A 9,169-nucleotide genomic window follows, 5' to 3' on the forward strand; every position below is an offset into this window, starting at 1 on the left:
TCCTGCATCTGCGACTAGTAGTTTTATGACATTGGGCAACTTACTTAATAAATTAATTAATTTGAACTTCTGTTTTGTACGTCGAGAAAACTCGTATCTACCTTGCCTACTTATGAAGATTTTTGTATCAAATGAGAAAATGTCTATAAAAGAGCTCTGCAAACTACAAAACCTGGGCACAGCAAGGCGCTATGAATGAGAGGCGTCCATTCTGCAAAGGGGCAGGCACTGGGGCTGTGGCCTTCCTGGGCCTGCAGGGGCAGGCAGAGAAGGGGTTGCTCTTGGCCAGAGGGAATATGTGGGCAGATCCTGGCAATGGGCACTGGCAACAAAACTAGGGTTGCTGGCATTGGTGAGCACCCATTTCAGGAATGACATAATTGGGGCTGGGAAAAGTCCAGGGGAGAACTAAGTGCTGAAGGGAAAGGAGCAAGTTCCAGGAGAGCATACATTGATGGGATAAGAATTCCTGCTCATACAAAGGAAAAGCTTGAGACTTCGTGACTGAATTTAAAAGAAGTATTAAGTCAGCAATAGTAAAATAGAATGAAACAGTAAAGAGGTAAAGTTCAGAAGGGATTTAGATGTTTGTGGATGATAAAATCAAAATGGATTATTGAGCTGCTTGGAGGACATCTAGGGTAAATCACTACCATGTAGTCTCTTATGGATTTCCAAGCTTTTTCAAAATAGCCTTTTGTTACCTCTTGTGAGCCTAGGGTTGGATAGCTGCTAAATCTGATGTCTATTTTCTTTTATTGTTTTTTTGAGACAGAGTCTTGCTCTGTTGCTAGGCTGGAGTGCAGTGGCATGGTCTCAGCTCACTGCAACATCTGCCTTCTGGCTTCAAGCGATTCTCCTGCCTCAGCCTCCGGAGTAGCTGGGACTACAGATGTGTGCCACCACACTCAGCTAATTTTTGTATTTTTAGTAGAGACAGGGTTTCACCTTGTTAGCCAGGATGGTCTCAATCTCCTGACCTCAAATGATCCACCTGCCTCAGCTTCCCAGAGTGCTGGGATTATAGGTGTGATCCACTGTGCCTGGCCCTGATGGTTTTATAAAGGGGTGTTCCCTTGCATGCACTCTCTTGTCTGCTGTCATGTTAAGATGTGACTTTGCTCCTCCTTTGCTTTCCACCATGATTGTGAGGCCTCCCAAGCAGTGTGGAACTGTGAGTCAATTAAACCTCTTTCCTTTATAAATTACCCAGTCTCAGGTAGCAGCGTGAGAACTAATACATCATCCAACCAAACAATAATACTGATCACTTTGTGAGAGACAAAGTTGAAGAAGAGATGGTTCCTGCATAGAGGTAATTTATTGTTCATATAGGAGACAAACAATTTTGTAAAAAGCTGTAAGATAAGGTAGAGAAAGAAAAGTCCTATAAAAGAAGCAAGAGTGCTATGGGGGTTCAGATTACTTCCAATTAGGGTGATCTAAGACAGTTTTATGGAGGAGGCAACAGATGAGTTGAGCCTTCAGGACTGACTATTCAGGAGGCAAGGATTCAGGAAAGCACCAACCTTGTAGGAGGAACAAAGCATGGTTTGATCTGAGTAGGGTGAAGAAAGAATAAAGGAAATGGGAAAGAAGCTTAGGCTTGGCAGTTTGACCACATAGGGCAAAGCTCTGAACAAAAGCATCAGTTGTTTTATTTAACTTTTGCCATAAACATGTGATGTCACAAAAATGTTTTTGCCTTAGCCACAAGTTCTCAGAAGGCCAGAACAGAGGATCAAATCTATATCTTTATGGAAAAGACATTTCAAGGAAACCCAGCTCTTCATGTCTCTGTCAGGAGCAACTATGAACAGTAAGTACCAGATACATCATCTTAGCTGATTGGAAACAAATAAGCAAAAAGAAGATGAAAACCCCAGCCAAAGCCACCAAATAAAGGAGTGTGTGTATGTGGGAGAAATAAGCTGCAATGATCTGTGATTGGTCCACTAGCTTGGGATGGCCGGATTGGATGCACATTCAATGGCTGTGGAGTGGCAAGAGGATGGAGACCAGTGTCATTGACCAACCATCAGCATAGTCTTAATTAAATATTAATATTACATTGAGAAACAGTGGCTAATGGCAGTCACTATAGTGAATTTGCCCAGATGGTTTCTGCTAACACAAAAATTAGACTCGTCTGAAGGACTCTATTAAGCATTTTTGTACTTTTAAGTTTCAATTTGATCTTAAATTCTCTGGGGTTAATGCTAAGACTGGCTGGAAATAGTGCAAAAATTCCAAGGAGCAAATGTGTAATGGAAATGGAGAAACTAGCCTAGACTTGGTGAGTAGGCTAGTCCATGTACATAAGTGTTGATTAAAACAATTTATCAAATCAGGTGAGAAATGCTAGAAAGGACAAGAAAGTGCCAGAAAGAGAAGACTTTCCAATTTCTGTGCTCACAATTACTCACATTATGTTAAACATACAAATATAAAAAATAATAAATTGTTCTCTATGATCCTAACAAAGTGTTATAAGGAGGGGCTGGTGAATAGGAAATGTTCACTTAGTCATCCAATGACTCATTTCTTCCCTGGGAACTACAGTAGCAAGCTCATCTTTTTTTAATATATGTTTGCTTGTTTTTGTTTTTGCTTTAATAGATGAAAAGTTATAGAATATTCAAACTAGATCATTTGATATCAATTTATTCATTCATTAATTTAAATGAATATTTACTGACTGATGACAATGTACCAAGTGCTGGGTATTCAATGGGATATTCAGATTGCCCAAGGGGGCTTATATTCCAGTGGAGAGCACAGACTAAGAGCAAGTAAAAAGAAAAATTGATAAATCAAATAATTACAAGCCATATTAAGTTATGAAGGAGTCAAATAATGGGCTGAAATAGAGAAAAAGGAGATCAGAAAGGGAATGGAGGTGTGGAAAGGTGAAGAGGTCTACTCCAGGTCACCACAGTTAGTGGTAGGGCCAGAACCCCCATCTCCTAACTGCTAGGATCTTTTGACTATGTCACCTGTGCTGTCTGCTTTGACATGGTTTCTGCCTTCTGTTCTTTGGTAATCTGTGTGGATACTGAGTGATTTCTTGGCTGATTTCTAAAAGCAGATAGGAGGGCTGAGTAGGGGGAGGAGAGAGGTTAACCAGCTGGAGGTGTGCTACATGCTGCTACCTGTCTCTAAACAACTCACAGAGATGGGACACAGCAAACTTTCTGGTTGAGATGGTTTGGCTGTGTCCCCACCCAAATCTCATCTTGAATTGTAGCTCCCATAATTCTCATGTGTTGTGTGAGGGACCCAGTGGGAGATAATTGAATCATGGGGAGCAGTTTCCCCTATACTGTTCTTTTGGCAGTGAATAAGTCTCATGAGATCTGACAATTTTATAAGGGGTTTCCCCTTTTCCTTGGCTCTCATTCTATTTGCCTGCTGCCATGTAAGACGTGCCTTTCTCCTTCCACCATTATTGTGAGGCCTCCCTAGCCATGTGGAACTGTGAGTCCATTAAACCTCTTTGTCTTTATAAATTACCCAGTCTCAGGTATATCTTTGTCAGCAGTGTGAAAACAGACTAATATACTGCTTTTCCAATATGCATCAGACTAGTCCACCATGTTCACTGCCTTCTGCAGACTTGATGAACACATGTCAAGACCTCTAAGTAGAATAGGAGAAAAGGACCATAACTCTCTGACAACTTTTTGTAAAGAAATACTTCAATTTCCAATCATATTTCAACCCAAACCCTTTTATATCTCAGAGGTATGTGAGGGATAAGGGTAATAAAACTGGGCCAGCCATGTCCCTTGCAAGTTTTGCTTGGTTGGCTTCAGCCACCACCAAGATAGAAAGAGTCCTATGAAATATCCTTGTTATTACTATTATAAATTATGTAATTTTTTTTTTTTTTGAGATGGAGTTTCGCTCTTGTTACCCAGGCTGGAGTGCAATGGCGCGATCTCGGCTCACCACAACCTCCGCCTCCTGGGTTCAGGCAATTCTCCTGCCTCAGCGCCCTGAGTAGCTGGGATTACAGGCACGCGTCACCATGCCCAGCTAATTTTTTGTATTTTTAGTAGAGACGGGGTTTCACCATGTTGAGCAGGATGGTCTCGATCTCTTGACCTCATGATCCACCCACCTCGGCCTCCCAAAGTGCTGGGATTACAGGCGTGAGCCACTGCGCCTGGCCTAAATTATGTATTTCTTATGATTCCCTCAAGAGCTGCCTTTCCATACCCAAATTTAAAAGATTTGAGAGCTTTTAAATTTGTATTTAAAGAGAAAACTTTAAGAATTTGAGAAGTGCGTAGGTTGAGCTTTTTATTTATTGTTCAGAATTGTAGATAACAATTCATTAAAGGTGTAACAATCTTTAAAATTGAGATAGAAAATAAAATAAGAAAAAAAAGGGGCATAGCCTCATCAGGGTTATCCCAAATGTGGTGGGGCAGAGATCTACTAACACACTCTATTGATTCAGTAATACCATAAATCAATTTTATATGCCCTTCCCCGACCCTGACTTCTCTGTCAAACTTTAGCAGACAGCCACAATAGCAAGATTTATATACCTTTTCCTGAATGAGGGAGAAAAGGAAGGTGAACCACGTGATATAAATGTTTGAAGGGAGAACTAAGGAAAGGAATAGGGACTGAGCTCTACCATATGTTGTTGGAAACCTGATTTAAAGTTTCCCGAGCAGTTGGAAGTAGGGACCAGGAATTATAGCACTTTTTAATTCAAACTCCTAAATTGTATGAGTTCTAAATTTGGGATTTCTACGCAGCCCTTCAGAAGGACTGAGATACCTATATTTTTCTATCCTTAGGCTTGCCAAAGAAATATAAACAGTCTAAAAAGCATAATATACTCTATTTTGAAGTAACAAAATTACTTATTGTTGATGTGTAGTAGTTTAAAGCATTAGTATTGATTAAACAATAAGTTAATTTAGCAAATAATTACTGACTACCTAATATGTTCCTTATACTGTATTAGGGGATTGAGAATACAATGATAACAAGGAGATTCACCATCACAGAATTTTATAATTTGGCATCAGGAGTCATATAAATAAAACGACAGTTAAATGTGTGGTGAAAAGGCAGGAGAAGTCCAGATAAGTACAGGACCACATAAGCAGCCCTTAATTCTGACTGGAGCATGGTGGTAGTGCCAAGGAGACTTCCTGGAGGAAGTTACATTTGCACCGAGGTCTGGAGGGTGACTAGGAGTTAGTCAGATGCATAGGAGAGATGAGTATTCAAAGAATACACACATTAAAAATGTAAATAAAGGAGGCCCATTTGAGATTCAGAATTCTTTGATCATCAAACTATAAACTAGATACTCCATGCAAACAGATTTTTTTTCTGAAGTATTTGGGAGCAATGAAGAGATAAAGAACAAAGAGCCAGATCGGCATACAACATCCCTAAAGATGATGAGGAAGCCTCACTGTGCTTGCACATGTTGGCGTCTGTCTCTGGTCATAGCTGCTCTAATGGGAACAGGTATGCCCCAAGGCCCACTGGGAGTGGGATCTGTTGCTGACAGTCCTAAAAAGGATGCCAACCCAACAGATATAATCCAAGGAGTCAGAGCAGGAGTGAAACTTAAAGATGAAGATGCTCTAAAACCCCATGGCTATCCCCATCTTCAAGGAGGGGTGGATAGGGTGTGAGTGTGCCCAACTCTGCATTTTCCCTATGGCCTCTGCTGACTTCAGTTTTGGAAGATAAATATGTATTACAAGAGTTAATTGAGAAATACCTAGCTCTATCTTTTTAGAACATTTGTTAAGAATTCCAGGTCCTCCCCACCCCCAAATTTTCAAGTATTATGAGTCAAATGGAAGGTGCTCAGTAAATGCTCATTAAATCAGTTAATTAACAGGCCAGTTTGCTCAAAGGCAGAAGGCTTATTGTAGATTGGATGGCATTTGGGGCTTGGCTTTCACTTGTCTTCCTGCAGCCTCCCTTTGTCTTTCTTCCAGCTTTCTCTGCTGAGCTGAGTCAACACTTGCTCATCCTTAAAGACTGCCTGGAAAACTACAAATTCTCACTGCAAAATGGGAAACTCCCCCTCCAGGCTCTCATGGCACTTGTCCATGCCATGACCTACTTACCCAACCAACTGTACTGGAGTGATCTGTCCCTGTGTTCGTTAACTCCTTTTAGAGCCCTTGTGTGTCTCATTCAGCTCCTGTTTCGACAGTGCCTAGCGTGGTGCCTTCCTGGGGAGGGTTAACAGCTGTGTTGTGAGTCATTAAATCCCACTGTCCATATATTGAATACTAATTGTACAGTGTTTTCCTCCAGCATACTTGGGATCGTAGTTCAACACCTCTCAGCAACTTAGCTGAGGGGCCCTGCACTTCCCTCCCCCACTGATGCTGCTATGGTTTTGGAGGGACTAGGATAGGGCTTGAGCCCTCAGAGAGCTTTGGCATCATGTTATTGGGAACAGAGAAGCTCTTATGGGTTCCCTAATTGGAGAGCTTTGAATTGAGGACCTGACATGGCCAAGTAAAGAGTGCCCCTCTAGCATAGAGGAGGCTCACACATGGGGCTCTATGATTGTTTTCCAGAAGTGTGTTATTTATTTTTTCTTTTTTTGACACAGTCTCTCACTCCATGGACCAGTCTGGAGTGCAGTGACATGATCATAGTTCACTGCAGCCTCAAACTCCTGAGCTCTAGCTCTCCTCCTGCCTCAGTCTCCCGAGTAGCTGGGACTACAAGTGCATGCCACCACCCCACGCTAATTAAATTTTTTCTTTTTTTTGTAGAGATGGGTTCTTGCTATGTTGCTCAGGCTGGTCTCAAACTCCTTAACTCAAGTAATCCTTCTGCCTTGACCTCCCAAAGTGCTGGGATTATAGGCATGAGCCACTGTGCCCGGCCTGTGTGTTACTTTTCTAATGAGTAAGAGCAATCCTTATGAAGAAGAAAGGCTGCTGCTAGCCTGACCTAAAGCCTTTTTAGAGACTCCTGAGATATTAAAAAATGGTGAAATGTCAAGTGTTTTCATGCTAAGAGGTAGACGCTTTTAATGAGTAACATTGCAGTGTGACTGTGCTATTAGCAAGGATTTATTTTTGAAAACCATTACTTCAGAGGATGGTGATTAAGCGTGGGGACACTGGAGCCTGGACAGACTGAGTTCTGATTCTGAACAGCATGTATTAGCCGTGTGATCTTGGGCACATGTTGTGGTCTTTCTGTACCTCAGTTTCCAATCTATAAAATAGGCATGTAAGTTAAGTATCTCCTCATAGGGTTCTTGTGAGGGTTAAATGTAAGTCTTAGAGAAGTACCTAGATTCTTACAACAGTCTGCACTATATAAGTGTTAGTTATTATTATTGTTGTTATTGTTTTAATGTACTCCAAGCAGTGTCATCTGGCTGACACTGTTGAGTTTTGTCTTGAATGCCATTTTCTTCTACTCTTGTCAGGCTATAAGTTCTTTTGATGATAATTTCAAAATTCTAAGTTTAAGCCCTTTGTGAACTGAGTCCTTGGCCAGATGGCATCTTGGCATCCCATTGTGAAATGGGACGTCTGCCCCTGCTTCTGAGAGTGATAGGGGTTCCACTTCAAACCTTCCACTCAAGGGAGCGCTCCCTCCCTGCCCCCAGTGGCACACAACCTCAGGAATAGGGCTGTGGCTGGGCTTCTGGGATGAAAATTCAGTGGCTAAGGGCAGGGTGGTGAGGGTGACCCCCCAACAAAAGCTGCAGACACACTGGTTGTTGGATTCAGTCAATCATTCAGCTGATCACCAGGGTGTGGTTCTTTCTTTCCCTTTAAACATCAGATTCTGTTCTCCCTCCTGGTAAAGTTAAAAGTGATTGTGTGTCTAAATGGCATGGAACAAGTTGTACATTGCTAACAGGCTCCCTGGGGCAATGCAAAGGGCCCATATACCAGTACTTGCAGTACCCACAGAGGACTGTGGTAATCTCTTTCCCTATATATAGCTGTGACTGTCACCATCCAACTTGTGGGTGGTATGCTGTCGCCACCTGCATACGTTACAGAATTCATGTGTCACCTAACATTGTCCTGCTGCTGCCCTAGCTAGGGCCTTATATGTAGGAAGAGTGGCACAAAACTGGCATGGAAGCTGAGCGAGTGGGACCCAGGACACAGACAGGGGTGTCTTCACCTCCAGGGTCACACTGAGCTTCGTGGTGACCTTGGCTCCTACCCCATGGCCAGAGTTCTGCTGCTGGCACCAGCACCCCAATTTAGATGCCTGCTCTGCATCCTGCTAAATCTTGGCCACATTCCAGCACCACCAATTATCTTGCTAGCAGCAGTGAGGCGGCAGTCACAACGCAGAGGTGTGTGGGTGGCTGCTCTGTGTTTCTAGGCCTGTGCTGCTGGGGAGCAATCCTGCAAAATCCCTGCCACTCTCCACCCAGTGGCAGGGGCAGTGGCACCTTGGGAGCTTTAAGGCATGAAGCGCAAATGAGAGGAAGGCGTTTATTTTCGGCAAAACATTCCCAGTCATGACAATGGCTGTGAGGAGACATTTTCCCAAAGCCTTATGAGCTGCTGGTGAACATCATTAGCTGCTGGCAAGCATGCCATTACTTTATGCCTCGCGAGTGTGGGCACCTGGTGAGGTTTGGGCGTAGGATGCCCATTGATTGAGTTATTTCTAGGGCAATTATATTCCTGGTTTCTCTTCCTGCAGGAAAAAAAAATTACCCACGTCAAAGCAGCATGTTAGAGCGCCCTACATTTCTAATGTGTTTTGCCTGGAGCAGACAATGAGCCTTACCCACCACCTGGTGAGGAGAGATGGGTGGACAGGGGGCAGCTGAATGTGTTCAGCTCCCTGGACCTCCAAGCCCAAGCAGGCAGGGCATTTGGCCTTGAAGTTTTCAAATTTCTAACTGGGAAGGACAACATTTAAAAATTGTACTGTGAATATTGAGAAAGACCTAAGTAAAAAAAAAAAAATCTCTAGCATTTGTACTCTGCATATAATCAGAAGAAATTCTCTAAAGAAATGGTTTCCACATCATTCTCAGCAAACTGACACAAGAACACAAAATCAAATACCGCATGTTCTCACTCATAGGTGGGTGTCGAACAAGGAGAACACATGGACACAGGGAGGGGAGCACTATACACTGGGGTTTCTTGGGGGAAAATAGGGAAGGGACAGC

The sequence above is a fragment of the Aotus nancymaae genome, unplaced genomic scaffold, assembly GCF_030222135.1.
Source record: "Aotus nancymaae isolate 86718 unplaced genomic scaffold, 86718_ANA_hifiasm-v0.15.2.pri h1tg000010l, whole genome shotgun sequence".
NCBI lineage: Eukaryota > Metazoa > Chordata > Mammalia > Primates > Aotidae > Aotus > Aotus nancymaae.